The following is a 14,840-nucleotide window of genomic DNA, read 5'->3' as shown; positions in this document are numbered from 1 at the left end:
ACCTGTCACGGTTACGTCACCAAAAGTGACGTAACCGTGTCCTGTCATCCCTTATACCGGAGTTCGAGAGTGATTTAACAGTAGACCTAAACCGGTGCCTAAGATACATTGCTCCAAGCAATCAGCTCGCTCATTCTGGGGTTAGTGGGGTCCGTACAACGAATCACGCTCGTCTGCGAGTACCAATGCCTGCGTCAGGAAAATAGGAACGCACTTGGGGTGTTCGACCGGATGGTATGAAGCGGGGGGCTGCTGTGTTAATGATGTCTCGGCAACTAGCACATCCGAGGGAGATGTCAGTTCACTGAAGCGGCAATTGGTGTACTCTCTGAAGCCAGCCCAATCTACATTCTTCTGATTGATAAACGTCCGGCGCTTAGAGGTTATGAAGCCGGGTGGTAGGTCAATGATAAAAATTATGGGGAGGTGATCTGATCTCAAAGATCAGACCAGGATACATCACTCAGGAGATCAGGGGATTAGTGGATGCAATGGAAATATCGTGCGTGCTGCTACACCTCCTCGTAATCCTAGTGGGGTATCCTCATTCATCGTGCAAAATGTGGAGCCTTCAATCTGCTCTGCCAACGCTAAGCCCCACTGGTCATTACCTAAGGGAGAATGCCATGAAATGTGATGAGCATTAAAGTCCCCTAGAACCAGACAATTATGGCCAGATAATAACCCACTTATTTCGGGGTTGTAAGCTTAGCAACCGGCGGTATGTACACGTTGTATAGCTCTATCTCGGCAGTACCGCACCTGACTGCTATTCTCATGCACTCCATGTAGGGATCACTAGCGCCAGGCGCAGTCGAGATGGGTCTATATTGCACGGAATGGTGTATCACGAAGGTCAATCCCCCACATCGATTCTTTGAGCGATCCTTACGCAGCACATTGTATCCGTCACAACTGTGCAAGCTGCAGGTGTTGGTCAGTTTTGTCTCCTGTATCGCTGCGACCAATTTATTCTTTCGACTCATAAAATCTACAATCTCATCGATCTTGCCACGGAGACCGTTTCAGTTTAGTTGCTAAAATGATACACTTCCCGGCACTGGCCTGGCAATATTGGGTCTGGAATGCTGCCGTTGCGTATATTGCCGCATGGGAGAGGTCGGGGGGTTCACATAGTCTGACGACGAGGACACAAAAGCGATTAGATGACGCCTGTGACCCACTGCAGTTTATGTTTGCACGGCACCTTGCACATTTAGTGTGACTATACACCCGTAGTGATTGTAAGGTCAGAGCAAAATCGGAGCACTCCATGCACTGGTTTTCACCTCTCCGACACCCACTCAATTCCGCCAAGGACCAGAATCGTGCGGAGAAGGCCCACCGGGATGTGCCTCTTCCATGACCAAAAAGGGACGAACACGTACATTGAGCCGCCTCAAAAGCCCTTGTCAATGAAGGATTGTACGCACCGGATTCGCCTGATGCGGTGCGCACAATCGGATGCCATGGGATTGCTAACGTACCAAATTTCTATTAAATCAGGCAAAAATTTAAGCTTCTAGAGTCCGTAGAAGACTTATAGGGAGATCGATTTATATGAGTTTGTAGACCAATTTGAACTATACTTGGCAGGGCTGTTGGAAGCTATCTCCAAATACGAAACGATTTGGAGAAGGAGTGCAGAAGATAAAGGCGCTTGGGAAATCCCCACCTAAGTTTGCCATCAGTCGACTGAGTTACCACCGCGGCCTTGATTGTCGCATGTCGAATTTAATCCACATGAGAGTCCTGTCAATCCCTTTCCCTTGTTATCACCTGCCGTACTGTGGGCGCTGTCTCTTCCGTGTCTCTTGCTGTGATGACAGCTGGGATATTGTCTGTATATCCTACTAGATCTGACATCACAGTTCATAGTTTTTCATCCTAATTGGCATATATATATCCGTACGAGTCTGATCCCATAGCCCTTCATAATGTGACCTCATATTTGATCGAACCTTTTTGAAAATTATGAATCAATACCCTGTTATACAGCTAGCACCTTATCATACTCAACAAAAATGACGGTACATTGAAATTCTCTCTGAGTGTCCATCGGAGGCTATGTCCAGCTTACAAAGTGGCTTGTAAAAGAATGGGGATGTGGTATCGCATTTGGAATTATGAACACCAGCGAGTATTTTTACTTACTTCTGGTCTGTTTTTGTCTAATTGCGGACTGGTACTACAGTAATTTTGATTTAACTGCCAATCGCTTAAGTGCACATTTGATATTACTGCCAAAAACCTAAAAAAAGTGAATTTCTTCCCAAAATTGTATACAATTTATCTTTTTAGCGGTCAATCGTTTGAGAGCGAATTTTATTCAACGACCAAAAATATTTGGATTAATTTCCGTGCCCTATTTTCAATCTAACATAACCTAACCTACAATATTTGGAAAGAAAACACTATTTTCATTAAGCTTTTTTATTTATTATTCTAAAAATAAGTCTTGTAAGTTGTGTTTGTGTTTATAGACGTTGAATGTTTTTATGCGGAATAGAATAAAACTGTTTTTTTTTGTCATAAATGCACAAAAAAGTAAGAAAGATGTTACTCAATATTAGGATATTTGCGTAGAACCGGATAAGTGCAAATTTTGCTTTGGTGCCATACAATGAATGCAAAACCTATTTTGGCAGCTATGTCAAAGCTACTTTAGAACTTAACCTAACCTTGGTTTACACATTTTATATTCCCCTATTGTAAAATACCATCTGACTTATTTCTATTAAATGTCAATTGCTTTTAGCAATTCAATATCAATAATCCCTCAACTAAGGCTTACCATAATGACTTGATTACGTGAGTCAATAAATTTGAAATTAAACATCCGCAATAAATATATAATGCCACGTAGCTATGACAACTTTGACCTAATCAATTTGTAAGGTTTTAGGATTAAAAAAAAATACCTTCATCACCATTATAACCATGGCTGCAACAAGCCTAATGGCAGATGATAAGCCAAAGTAGGAGGAGCGTACACAGTTTAAGAATGTTCCATCATATTTAATTTCTTTGTCATTTCTACTTTCTACACAATAGCGAGTTACTACGAATTATTTCGCCGTCGACTAAAAAGGAATACAATTGAAATCACTGAGCCGCATAATATTTCAATTTGATGTGAGAGTGGCAAAAAGTACGAACTCAATAAAAAATATTATTTCTTGATTATTTTCACTTAAGCCAGCCAGTCAGTCACACCATTACATACAACCATTGAAGCAAAACAATCGTAAGATTTATGTCGGTTTTCCCACATAAAGAGCAACAGGATAAGAAATGGTGCGTGTCACAATAAAAAAAAATGCTAAAAGACGGAACTTTAGGACTCACAATGGAAGTATTTGACAGAAAAAGAAAAATGAAAAAATTAAGTAAGTTTTGTAGTGCGAACATTTGTTATGCCAATCACCCTATGGTTTTGAAGGATTTTTGAATCAGAGGATTGGTTTATATGATGGCCATAGCAAAAACTAGATCTTTCAGTACCAAACTTCACTAGATGTAGAAGGGAATATACCTCCTCTTCCTCCTCGGGAGTTTGGTCTTGTTGGGGATCGATATCGGAAACTTGAACGTATGTTCAATATTAGGCATAGACGTTAAATTTAAACTCATCATTCCAAATTCTATTCAAATCAAATAAAAGCTATGCTCTTTGAACTTTTGAGAAGTAAAATAGAGAGGTCGCCTTAATGTACATGAAGACATAGTCCGAACAAGCTCTTCTTAAAAATTAACCCTTAATGTTATGTGCCCTCAAGAAGTTAAAGCCTAAAATCGGTCTATAGGGGAATATATCGAAGTCTTATTTTCAAAACTTCCAGATGTCGGAGAAAGGGGACGATTCTTAATAAGTTTTTGTTTGCGTCCTAATGATGAGTCAAACATCTAATAATTGAATTTGAGGTAAAGTCACAAGGGGAACGCCCCACCCCAATACCCCATTGAGCGGACGCATAAACCGATCGGAATAATGTGGGTCTCAAATTAAGGATATTTGAAAGTGGAATAAAGTTCTGATATAAACATTTCGGGCGAGGCATCTGAAAACCTCTCACACCAACGAACACCCATGGAGCTACCATTTTGTCGAGTGAGAATAGTGTGGTATCAATTGGGAAGTATTTAGGAGTAGAGTACGCAACTGAAATTCAAACTTGGTCTTAAATCTCTGAAGGGTCGTCCTAACTCCAAAGACCCCTCAAGAGGATATGTTGATTAAAAATAAGAAACAGAGCACATAATTTACTTTATTTTTTTTAATAGCCCGGCCTTGAAGGTGAGTTGGAGTGTGGTGGAACGATAAAAGCGAATTTTTTGCTCCCTTATGCAATAGTAATCCAAAACCTTATGCGATAGTAGCCAAATTTGAAGTCAAATAGCAAAAAGAAACGCCCTAACCCAAAAGTATGTCTTGTGGCAATATGGGTATCAAAAGAAAGGAACTTGGGAGTGGAGAACGAATCTGACTTTAAAATTTGGACTGAGATATGGGGCCGCCCCATAGACCAATCGGGAATATAAAGTTTAGGTTAGTTTTAAGTGGCAGTCTGTCATCAGTCTCATTTAGACGTTTTCGTCCATTGTGATAACACAGGAACAGAAGAAGAGAGATGCCTTCTAGTTCCTACCGTTGAACCATCCAGATCACTTTAAAAAGCCCAATAACTAGCGAATGTTCACATCCGCTAAATCAGACAGGTTCCACTTTAGGTTCTCAAAGAAATAAGAACCTAAAGTGGAACTCCTTCTCACTGCTAGTGCGGGACAAACACACAGAAGGTGTTCTTTAGTCTCTTCTTATTCGATGTCCTCAAAAGTGGAACTTCTTCTCACTGCTAGCCAATGACAGCAAAGCGGTAGACCTCTTCGAGTCTAGATTAGGCCACATAGTTTTGGAATGCTCACAGTCCCCTCTTTGTGACCATTTATCATTAGTTGTCCTTCGGGCCTGGTCCTGAAAACTTAGCTTACATATTGCTAGAGGCATACCCACAGATTCCAGTACCCTCGGAATGTGTAGGGTAGTTCATAGGCTCGCAAGCTCGTCCGCTTCACAATTCCCTGGGATATCTTTGTGGCCCGGCACCCAGAACAGGTGAATTATGAACTTTCCAGCCTTCTCGTTGAGAGATCTGCGACAGTCGAGGGCGGTTTTTGTGTTCAGAAATACGTTTTCCAGGGATTTAATGGCTGCCTGGCTGTCTGAGAAGATATTTATGCCAATCGCCACTATGACATTATATCTCAGCCATTTCACCACTTCCTTAATTGTAAGGATCTCCGCTGGATACACACTGCAGAGTCCGGGTAATCTTTTGACCAATTCTAGATCTTTGGTGTACATCCCAAAGCCCACCTGGTCGTTTAGTTTGGAAACATCCGTATAGAAGTCTATGTAACTTTTGCTACCAGGCATAACGTAGTTTCAATCGTTTCTATTAGGAATAGTGGTACAGTACTTTTTATCAAAATGCGGCTCATGTAGGGTATAATCCACACTGCCTGGAACAGCGTATATTGTATCAAGGATAACACAATGTCGAGAGGCAATAAATTCAGTGCATCAAATGGTGTAGTCCCCAGTACGGCTTTAATGTACAAACAAGCCATCCTTTGGATCCGGTTAAGTTTTGAGCAGGTGGACTTTTGAAGCGCCGTCCACCAGACCACATCACCATATAGCATTATAGGTCTGACATCTGCAGTATATACCCAATACATGACACGCGGTCTAAACCCTCAACTTTTGCCAATGGCTCTATTGCAGGTGTATAGGGCAAGAGTTCCCTTTCTTGACCCTTCTAAAATGTTGGATTTGAAGTTCAATTTCCTGTCCAACAAAACACCCAGGTATTTTGCGCTTTCTTTAAATGAAACATTCACTCCTCCCAAGGAGACAGCTTCCACTGTAGGCAACTTGCACCTCCTGCTGAAAAGAACTACTTCTGTCTTGCCAGATTTATACCTAGACCTCTTTCGGTAGTCCAATTTGATGTTGCACGAAGAGCTTCCTGAAGTATATCTCTTACAGTGCTGGGAAACTTCATAGTCATAGGCGGACATGCTCACCTCTACGCTACGATGGCCTCCAAATATTTGGGGGTAGATTACGAATTTTCCATTCCCAAGTGAAAACTCCCCAGACGATATGTTGAATAGAGCTTCTGTAAAATAGTGTAATTTTGGTAATAGGGCCATTTTTTGATTCCTACACAGAAAAAATATTGGCTAAAAATTGTCTCATATTGTTGTTGGATTGAACCAATGATTTTTATCTTTTTTGCTTCTATCTGAAATAGAAAAGCGAAACAACAAAAACCCTTCAAAGAGTTTCAGCTGTGGTGTGTTAAATGTTTTGGGGCGCGCTGCAATGATCGAGATTTCGCCCTTTGCCAGAGGACTCAGATTACTATGCCACCAAAATATTACATGCTTCCACCTACTCACTAATTAGTGAGCAGTGTAATGGTAGAAGCATGCCCTTCGAATGAAACGTTGTGTCTTATTAGTCAATCCTTCCTTATGCGCAGTAAGAAACAACTCAAAAACCAACAGCCAACATCTCTTCCAAAAGCCATATAACGTTAACAGCACACACACAAATTAAAAATTTAATTGAAAAAAAAATTCGTTTTCAATTAAAAAATTAATTGATTTGGTAATTTTTTTAATTGAATATGTTTTTTTTTTCAATTACAATAGTGTTTAAAATTTTAACAATTTTCAATTAAAAAATTAATTGATGCAATTAATTTTTTATTGAATCTAAACAAACGTCATTAAATTTTTTAATTTTCAATTAAAAAATTAAATGAATCAACCATTTTTTAATCGAATCGAAAAAATTTTCAATAAAAATTGGTCTTAGACCCTATAGCAATTTTTATAATGTGTGCAATTTTTATAAGGTGCGCTGTAGCCTTTAATCGATTTTACCCAATCACCATATCACATACGATATAACTGGAAGAAAATTTCAAGAGCCCATTTTTCCCTCACGTCGGTGAATTTTTGGCAATCCCATGGCAACCGATTCTACGAAACGGATAACACAAAAGGCTTTAAAAAATTTCAATCATTTTTTAAATTGTATTAATTAAAAAATTAATTGAAAATTTCGACAAATTTCAATCATATTTTCAGTTGGATCAATCAAAAAATTAATTGAAAATTTTGTCAATTACTCCTTTAAAGGCAATGATTGATATTATCATTTTCGTATATTCATTTTCGAAATGACAAAAGTTCATTACTTATTCCATTGGGTGCAATCTGAAAAGATTTTAATGAAATTAGGTAGTGGAATCCAGATGATAGCGTATGTCTTTGGGCTGAAAAAGGGACATCTGCAATTTTTTGTGATGATTGGATAACAAATGCGGTCTCCACACTAATTACAAAAAAAAAACGACTCACGGACTGTCAGTACAGAAAGGATATGCAGATAGACAGACATGACTAAGCCGAATCAGCAGGAATTTCTGAGTCGAACTACACATTTTGTCAAAAGCTAGTAGTAGTGTAAGGTTCAGTTTGTGATTTTGTAATAAATTCTATATAAATGTATACTTAGTTTGCCAATTTCATGCAGGGACCTGAAATACTCAATTAGATTCCTTCGAGAGCTCTACATCCAATTTTGGACGTCGGGGCGATGTGGGTTATCGTTAACCTATTATATTTAGTTTATATTTAGTATTTTGCTTATTGGGATCAAAATTCAAAAAATGGACCGTAAATGTGTTTCTTTTTTGCAAAAAACCAAATTTAAGGGACTAAATGAGTTTATGGATATTTAAGTACTAAAAAGTATAACATTGTACACTACATACAAGTTGAACGGAGGAAGTAGAATGCTGAACATTTGCACAATATGATGAACGTCTCGAAACAATAGGGTAGGGAGAAGATAAAAAAATAATAAATCGTACTAGCAGTGGGAAAACGTGGTACAGTTTAATACACTCTGGTATTTTCTGGTACGGGAATGGACAGAAAGGCTGATTAGTAATATGGAAATTTAATAAAAAGCATTTGGGACGAATCGGGCTAAATTCAGTGCGACAAAAAAATTGTCTAAAAACCTAATTTTGAAGAAAAATTTGTTTGACAAATTTTCTATAAACATAAAGTTGTAACGATGTTGGCGATGAAAATCAAATGCCGATGGTATTTTTACGTAGTTTGTAAAATTTTTCCATAATTATTTATGACAAGCGTATTTTTTACAAAACTTCTTTAAAGTCAAATTTTTTGAAAATTTTCAATAGCCTTAATAAACCTCAACCTTAATTGACAGTTCTACAAAGGAAATTGTCAAATAAAATTTATTTAAAATCTATGATTTTTTCTAACTAAATTTAACAAAACTTTCTGTGAAGTCGAAATTCGGTACATAGGAAATTTTTTAAAAAATTTTTTAAATCTCACATTTCAGCTTGAAATCCCACTGTGCCTTTTCAGAAAAGTGTTTTTAAAGCAGCAATGTAGCTTGAAGCTTACCCCACTACACCACATTGTAACGTCCTTCCTTTACAACACTTCTTTAAGCTTTACCGGTGCAAAACCAGAAAAAAAACACACTAGCACAATATACCAATTTCTATTCCTTTCACGGTGTTCGGCCACAAATTGAGTTGTATTCGCTACGGTTGTAGCCCGCGTCCTGAATGCAGGAAAAAGGGACTCTGTGAAATCACAGCCAATTGTATTAATCGCATGCTTTTAAGCATACGTCTTTTTTGTGATGGCTTTTCCACTTTACCGATTTTTTGCTTTTGCCTTTTTAGGGCAATAAAATGTCATCATGACACAATAATAATGGAGTATGAAATCCTTTAGTAGAAGTTGTTAACATTGTCCCGCACAGTCCTCGATCTACAACAGGCCAGGCCATCTGCTATGTGTGGAGTGTGGGTTTTGGGGTGTGAGTTGGAGCAGGCATATGTCTTGACAACGGAACCAAATCGCATTATACACGATTCTAATGATGATAGCATCACGAATATGATGCTGGTGATGATGCCGAGCGACTCTGCTGATGATGGAGTGTTTGTGTGATAGAGTAAAGTGTTTGTGGGTAAGGATGGAAGGTGGCGGTTGGAGATTGGCATCCTTATAATGTTGGAATGAATTCTTACAATACTTTAGGATTTAGTTGTCACATTGAGAGCACTTAACCCCATAGAATCGCTCCTTCCCATTATAACTTAAGCATATGATGATGAATATCCTGATTTCTTAGCGAGTCACACATACATTTGTGAGGGTTTTTCTTTTGCTTATTTTTTGAGGATTGTTATTATTGGTGTGGGAAGATTAAACGAGGGATAAATGCTTAATTTGGCCATTGTCAAAATAAAAGAAAAAAATGTTAACACTTTCAATTGTAGTTGTGAACACTATTAGTACTTATTTTTATACCCACCACCATAGGATGACGGTATACTAATCCGTTTGTAACACCTCGAAATATTTGTCTAACACCCCATAAAGTATATATATATATTCTTGATCGTTTCGACGTCCTGAGTCGATCTAGTCATGTCCGTTCGTCCGTCTGTCGAAATCACGATAGCGGTCGAACCCGTAATGCTAGCCGCTTGAAATTTTGCACAGATAGTTAATATTGATGAAGGTCGTTGGGGAATGTAAATGGGCCTATCGGTTAAGATTAACATATAGCTCCCATATAAACCGATCTCCTGATTTGATTTTTGAGCCCTTGGAAACTGAAATTTTTGTCCGATTTGTTCTGTTATGACTTCCAACAACTGTGCCAAGTACCTTCCAAATCGGTTTATAAACTGATATATCTCCCATAAAACCGATCTCCCGATTTGACTTCTTGAGCCCTTACAAGCTGCATTTTTTGTCCGATTTGGCTGAAATTTTGCATGCGGTGTTTTGTTATGACTTTAAACAACTGTACCAAGTACGTTCCAAATCGGTCTATAACGTGATATAGCTCCCATATTAACCAATCACCCGATTTTACTTCTTGAGTCCTTACAAGCCAAATTTTGACAAAATTTTATTTCTATAGAAAATTTTGTCAAAATTTTATTTCTATTGAAAAAGTTGCCAAAATTTTATTTCTATAGAAAATTTTGTCAAAAATATATTTCTATAGAAAATTTTGTCAAAATTTTATTTCTATAGAAAATTTTGTCAAAATTTTATTTCTATAGAAAATTTTGTCAAAATTTTATTTCTATAGAAAATTTTGTCAAAATTTTATTTCTATAGAAAATTTTGTCAAAATTTTATTTCTATAGAAAATTTTGTCAAAATTTTATTTCTATAGAAAATTTTGCCAAAATTTTATTTCTATAGAAAATTTTGCCAAAATTTTATTTTTGAAGAACATTTTATCCAGTTTAGGGGGTAGGGCGGCGTCTTCCAAACACTTGGTCCCATTTTAGGCCGGGACGGCTCCCAGACACTTGGTTCCCAATGTTGATTTCATTTTGGTGCTCTACTCCCAAACATTTTTCATTTGAGCCCCGCATTGCAATAGTCGGCAAATATGTCCGGTTTTAGGGTTGTTTAAGGTTGGGGCGGAAACCCAAAGAATTGGCTCTAAAAGAAATCAGATTCGTATTCTACTCTTAATTACCTTATATTTGAGCCCCTTATTGCCAAGGTCAGCAAATACGTACTATATGGGAGTCTTATAGGGTTGAGGTGGCCTCCTAGACACTTGGTCCCGAAAGTTGATATAAGACCTTTCATTTGAGCACCATATTGCCATAAGTCCGTTTAAGGGTGTGTTTTGTGGGTGGAACGGCGCTCTATTCACTTGTGCGCTCTATTTGGGGGTAGGGCAGTCCCCTTAGCCCAGCCAAAATGTGGATGCCACATTTTTGTTTTTAGGTTACTATAAGAGTATAATTTCGCTTGAATCGCACGGTCCAACTGCGAGATCTGGCGTTTTTGAAAATTAGGGAGAGGGCGAGAGTCAACCAAGAACAAGAACCAAACAGTTCAGTATCTACATGGACAAGGCAGGCGGCAGCCCTAGATTATTAGATCGCACCAGCTCGGGAACACCTGGTAATGGAAAAGTAGAATAGCTGTTTCCAACCTATGAAAGAGGGTGTGGATGCGGAGCGGTGCCGAACTCAGTAAGCCGTAAAAGCCGGGCATTGACATAGCAAATGTTTCAGGGTCTTTTCAACTTTTGACGTGCGTTACACGCGCTGTCACTTGTCTCACCTATTCTGCATAAGTGCGCCCTGCTTTCTCTCAGTAATAATTTTTCCCCGATCCGGATCCCACCATAGGATTTTTGTCCCCAAACCTGGAGTGCATGGCAATCCACTGGCCTCTTCGACCACTTTGTCAGTTTACTGTCCGTTAAGATAGATCGAGTAGATCTTGTCGCGTTAACACCATATCAGCTCACGTAATCTTTAATTGCCCGGATCTCCGCCTGGAGGGCAGCATTATGGTCAGGCAGTCGGAAACATATCTCAGTCTCTGGGCCCAGGCCAGCTCTGTCCTTCATCCGTGTGGCATGAACTTCTAGATGGCAATACTGGAGTTCTATCAACCCAAGAATGTGCCACTTCTGGCAATGTCTCGACCCCAAGTGTGGATGCAAATAACCGAAACGATACTTATTTCGTTCCATCCAGGTTTCCTATCGTCGCCACCACTCTAATTTGTTGGTATGATCTGCTCCTATCTTTTATCCATTGTATATGGATCGGATATCTTCAGTAGTCTACAGTGTCCTGGTAGGCAGAGTCGAATGGCCCCGCCTATCGCAAGACAACTTGTTTTCTCATCCTGTTGTAATGTCTTTACGTTGCACTCTTTTCCATCGCCGTCCACCAAACTACTAAGGCGTAAGTTAGTATTGGTGTAATTACGCCAGTGTACTAACCTCGGATTCAAGCAACTTAGATACGCTCCTAGATGTGACACTTCCAATTCAATTTCTTATCCAAGATCACTCCCAAGTATTTGACCATCTCGAATATCGAGATGGTCAATATATGCAACTCCTGGTCGCGATGTGAATGTAGCGGTCAGATGAGACGCGGAGGTTAACCCCTTCTTAGGATTTCATTAGCGGCTTTTATATTGGCACAGGTCTCTGCCTGAAAAACCGTTCACTCGCCCGGAAGTCCCACTGACATACTGATATCGGAGTAGATGGTAGTAGATTCCCAAGGCCGTCCCTGACTTCATCTCGAAGCCATCTATTCAGACCGTGGTCTCATCTTCCTCAAACACTGCATCAGTCCCCCTACCGCGACTTAGTCTCGGTACGAGGTTGTCAGAGACCTTCTTTAGTCTACCCTCTGCATCCATAGTAGCTAGAAAGGAATTGTGGCCTTACCCGTTTTCCATCAGCATGCCGAGTACCTTTAGCCTTAACTCAATCTAAGTGGCACAGTTTCGAATTGCGAATCGCTTCCAAACCTGCTTGCGGTGTGGACCTTAACGCTTCCGCTATTTCAACACAGGTCTCTCTTTGCACCTTTTGAAACCCCCTCGTTTGAGTTATCCTTTCTACAGCCTTCCATTATACCAATACCCTTCATGTCAGCTCTGGTCTTACTATGGTCGTGTATTCGGGATAACTCCCCTCTTCTTTCCGATCATCTTTCTGTTGGAGTAGAAGGAGAAACGCGCCTTTCGGCTTCCTTCCTCTGTATTCCTTTTTTATGGCAGTTTCGAAACGAGGACTATGCCAATATTTTTGCCACCTTCGACAACTACAGAGTTGTCCTGTCCAAAAAAGGGAATCTTAAGTCGAGTATCCTATATCTACGAGTGAAGAGCATCAGCTTCGTCTTCCTTGGGCTAAACCTCAATCTATTTCTGGCAGCCCATAATCTCGCTGATTGTCTAGAAAAACTAGTCTCGGATCACCAGCACGACGTCAATATGCGATTAGTTTCGTACCATCGCTGTTGAAATCCAATAGGACTTCATTTATCACAAGGTTCCAGAGAATCAGCGAGAACACCCTTTCCTGAATCGTTCCCCTTGTCACCCACCTTCTGACCTCACTATCTCCAAAATCCGCGGTGATAATCCGCGGAGTAGCCTACTATCCGTCCACAGTGAGATGTCTATAACTCTTAAGGTAGAACTCTTAGGGTAGAACGAGTAAATATGAGCCCACATCAGGAGCGGCGCAAGGAATATCTGGAATGTTAGTTATAATTGCATACCGCGAACAGATATACCAGATGGAACCTGTGTGTAGCAGGATAGGCTGACTACAACCCAGCAAGAGACACAGAATGTGCAGAGCGCAAACTACGGTAGATGATTCAAAGGGCAAAGGACTGACTGGCCAAGGCTAGCAATGCAGAAGAAAGGGTTGCTCCTCCTAACGAGAAAAAATATCCCAGTGGCGCTATACATTGCAGACAGCATGGCGAACGAAATCCCTGCTCTCGGTACAGAGGTCGACGGCAATTACGATCATATCTGATCATATCTTCTTACCGGACAGTGGTGAAGACCGCAGCCCTTATAATAGTTGGAATGGTTCCGATAAACCTACCACGGAGCGGGACATCGCGAGGTTCAACACTCAGAGAGAAGGGGGTAGAATTCAACTGGATCATACAGGGGCCATACGAGAGAAGACTATCGAGAGATGGTAACACATTTAGGCGAATAAGAGTCGGGGCAGTCCGGTAGATACAACGACTTTTCTTCCATGTACGGATGTGGAGATATAAGAAGCACAGTGATGGCCATGTTTACTTCCGGATTTACCTTTATAGAATGGGCAAATGCTCTTCCAACAAGTGTTGTTGTTGTAGCCACATTTTCATGTGGAGGTGGCGATCCTCGTCAAGCTCCTGTTGGTGAGCAACCTTGTTCCAGCCCAAAGGATCGATCGCCGCGGGAACAAGGTGGCCATTGGTTATTTAAAGGCGCCAAAAACCCGCTATATCATATCGAGCATCATTGGCACTCAGTATTTATGCAAGAGCCGGTGCCGCCGCTGATTGTACGCTGACTCTCCGTTCGATATCGCTGATTATCCGCGACTGCAGTTACAGCTACTCCGTATGGGGCATTCCACCATCCGAAACCTGCGGACGCCCGGTAGCTCACAGCTAAGCTTCTCGTGACAGCAATGAACACCACACAGATCCGACCTCAATATTCCAGCCTGTGTGGTGCAAACAGCTATCCCGCACGGGCTATCCAACAAGTGTGTTTATAAGGAGTTAAAAGTTGCAGACAATGTAGAACACACACTGCGAGCGCTGGGTCGAACGACACAGGGAACTGAAAACAGTGATTGGCGAAGTTTCGCCTAGGACTATAGATCGGAGGATATTGGAGAAGGAGAAGAACTGGGAGCCGGCAATGAAATACGCCGAACACGCATTAGCGTAGAATTTGAATGCGAAGGTTTTGACGCAGACACAATGAAGATTATATGAATAATCACCAGATATGGGGTCCTCCACGAAGTAATGCGAAAGCGGTTTTGAGGTGGAATTAATCCCACGAGGTCCAACAGAGTGGGTTTTAGTCGGTAGAGTTGATAAGAATGGAGTCCGGCATAAGGCGAGAGACATAAAGCATTTCCCCATCCTTATCCGCTCTAAAAAGGGGTTTAAAAATCAACGATTTCGAATTCTAAATAAAGACTCACTTGATTTCTATTCATTAAATATGTCATACTTGTTGCGCAAGCATAAAATCGTCAAATAAATCCCAGATTATAGGAGTGAATTGTGAGTCAATAACAAAAGGCATAAATTACTCCAACACTTAACTTAGCCTGCCAGCATCTTAGAGCTTACCAATGAAGTAAGTCACCACAACAATTC

The 14,840-nt window shown here is 40.3% G+C and overlaps 1 protein-coding gene across 1 annotated transcript in view; it reads right to left on the bottom strand.

The window, feature by feature from the left end:
* The window catches only part of LOC106092378 (sodium-dependent dopamine transporter), a 46,076-nt gene that overhangs the window by 17,762 nt on the left and 13,474 nt on the right, over window positions 1-14,840 (bottom strand). The gene's annotated exons all lie outside the window — the stretch shown is intronic.

Source organism: Stomoxys calcitrans, chromosome 5, assembly GCF_963082655.1.
Source record: "Stomoxys calcitrans chromosome 5, idStoCalc2.1, whole genome shotgun sequence".
Lineage (NCBI taxonomy): Eukaryota > Metazoa > Arthropoda > Insecta > Diptera > Muscidae > Stomoxys > Stomoxys calcitrans.
This window is presented reverse-complemented; position numbering and strand designations above follow the sequence as displayed.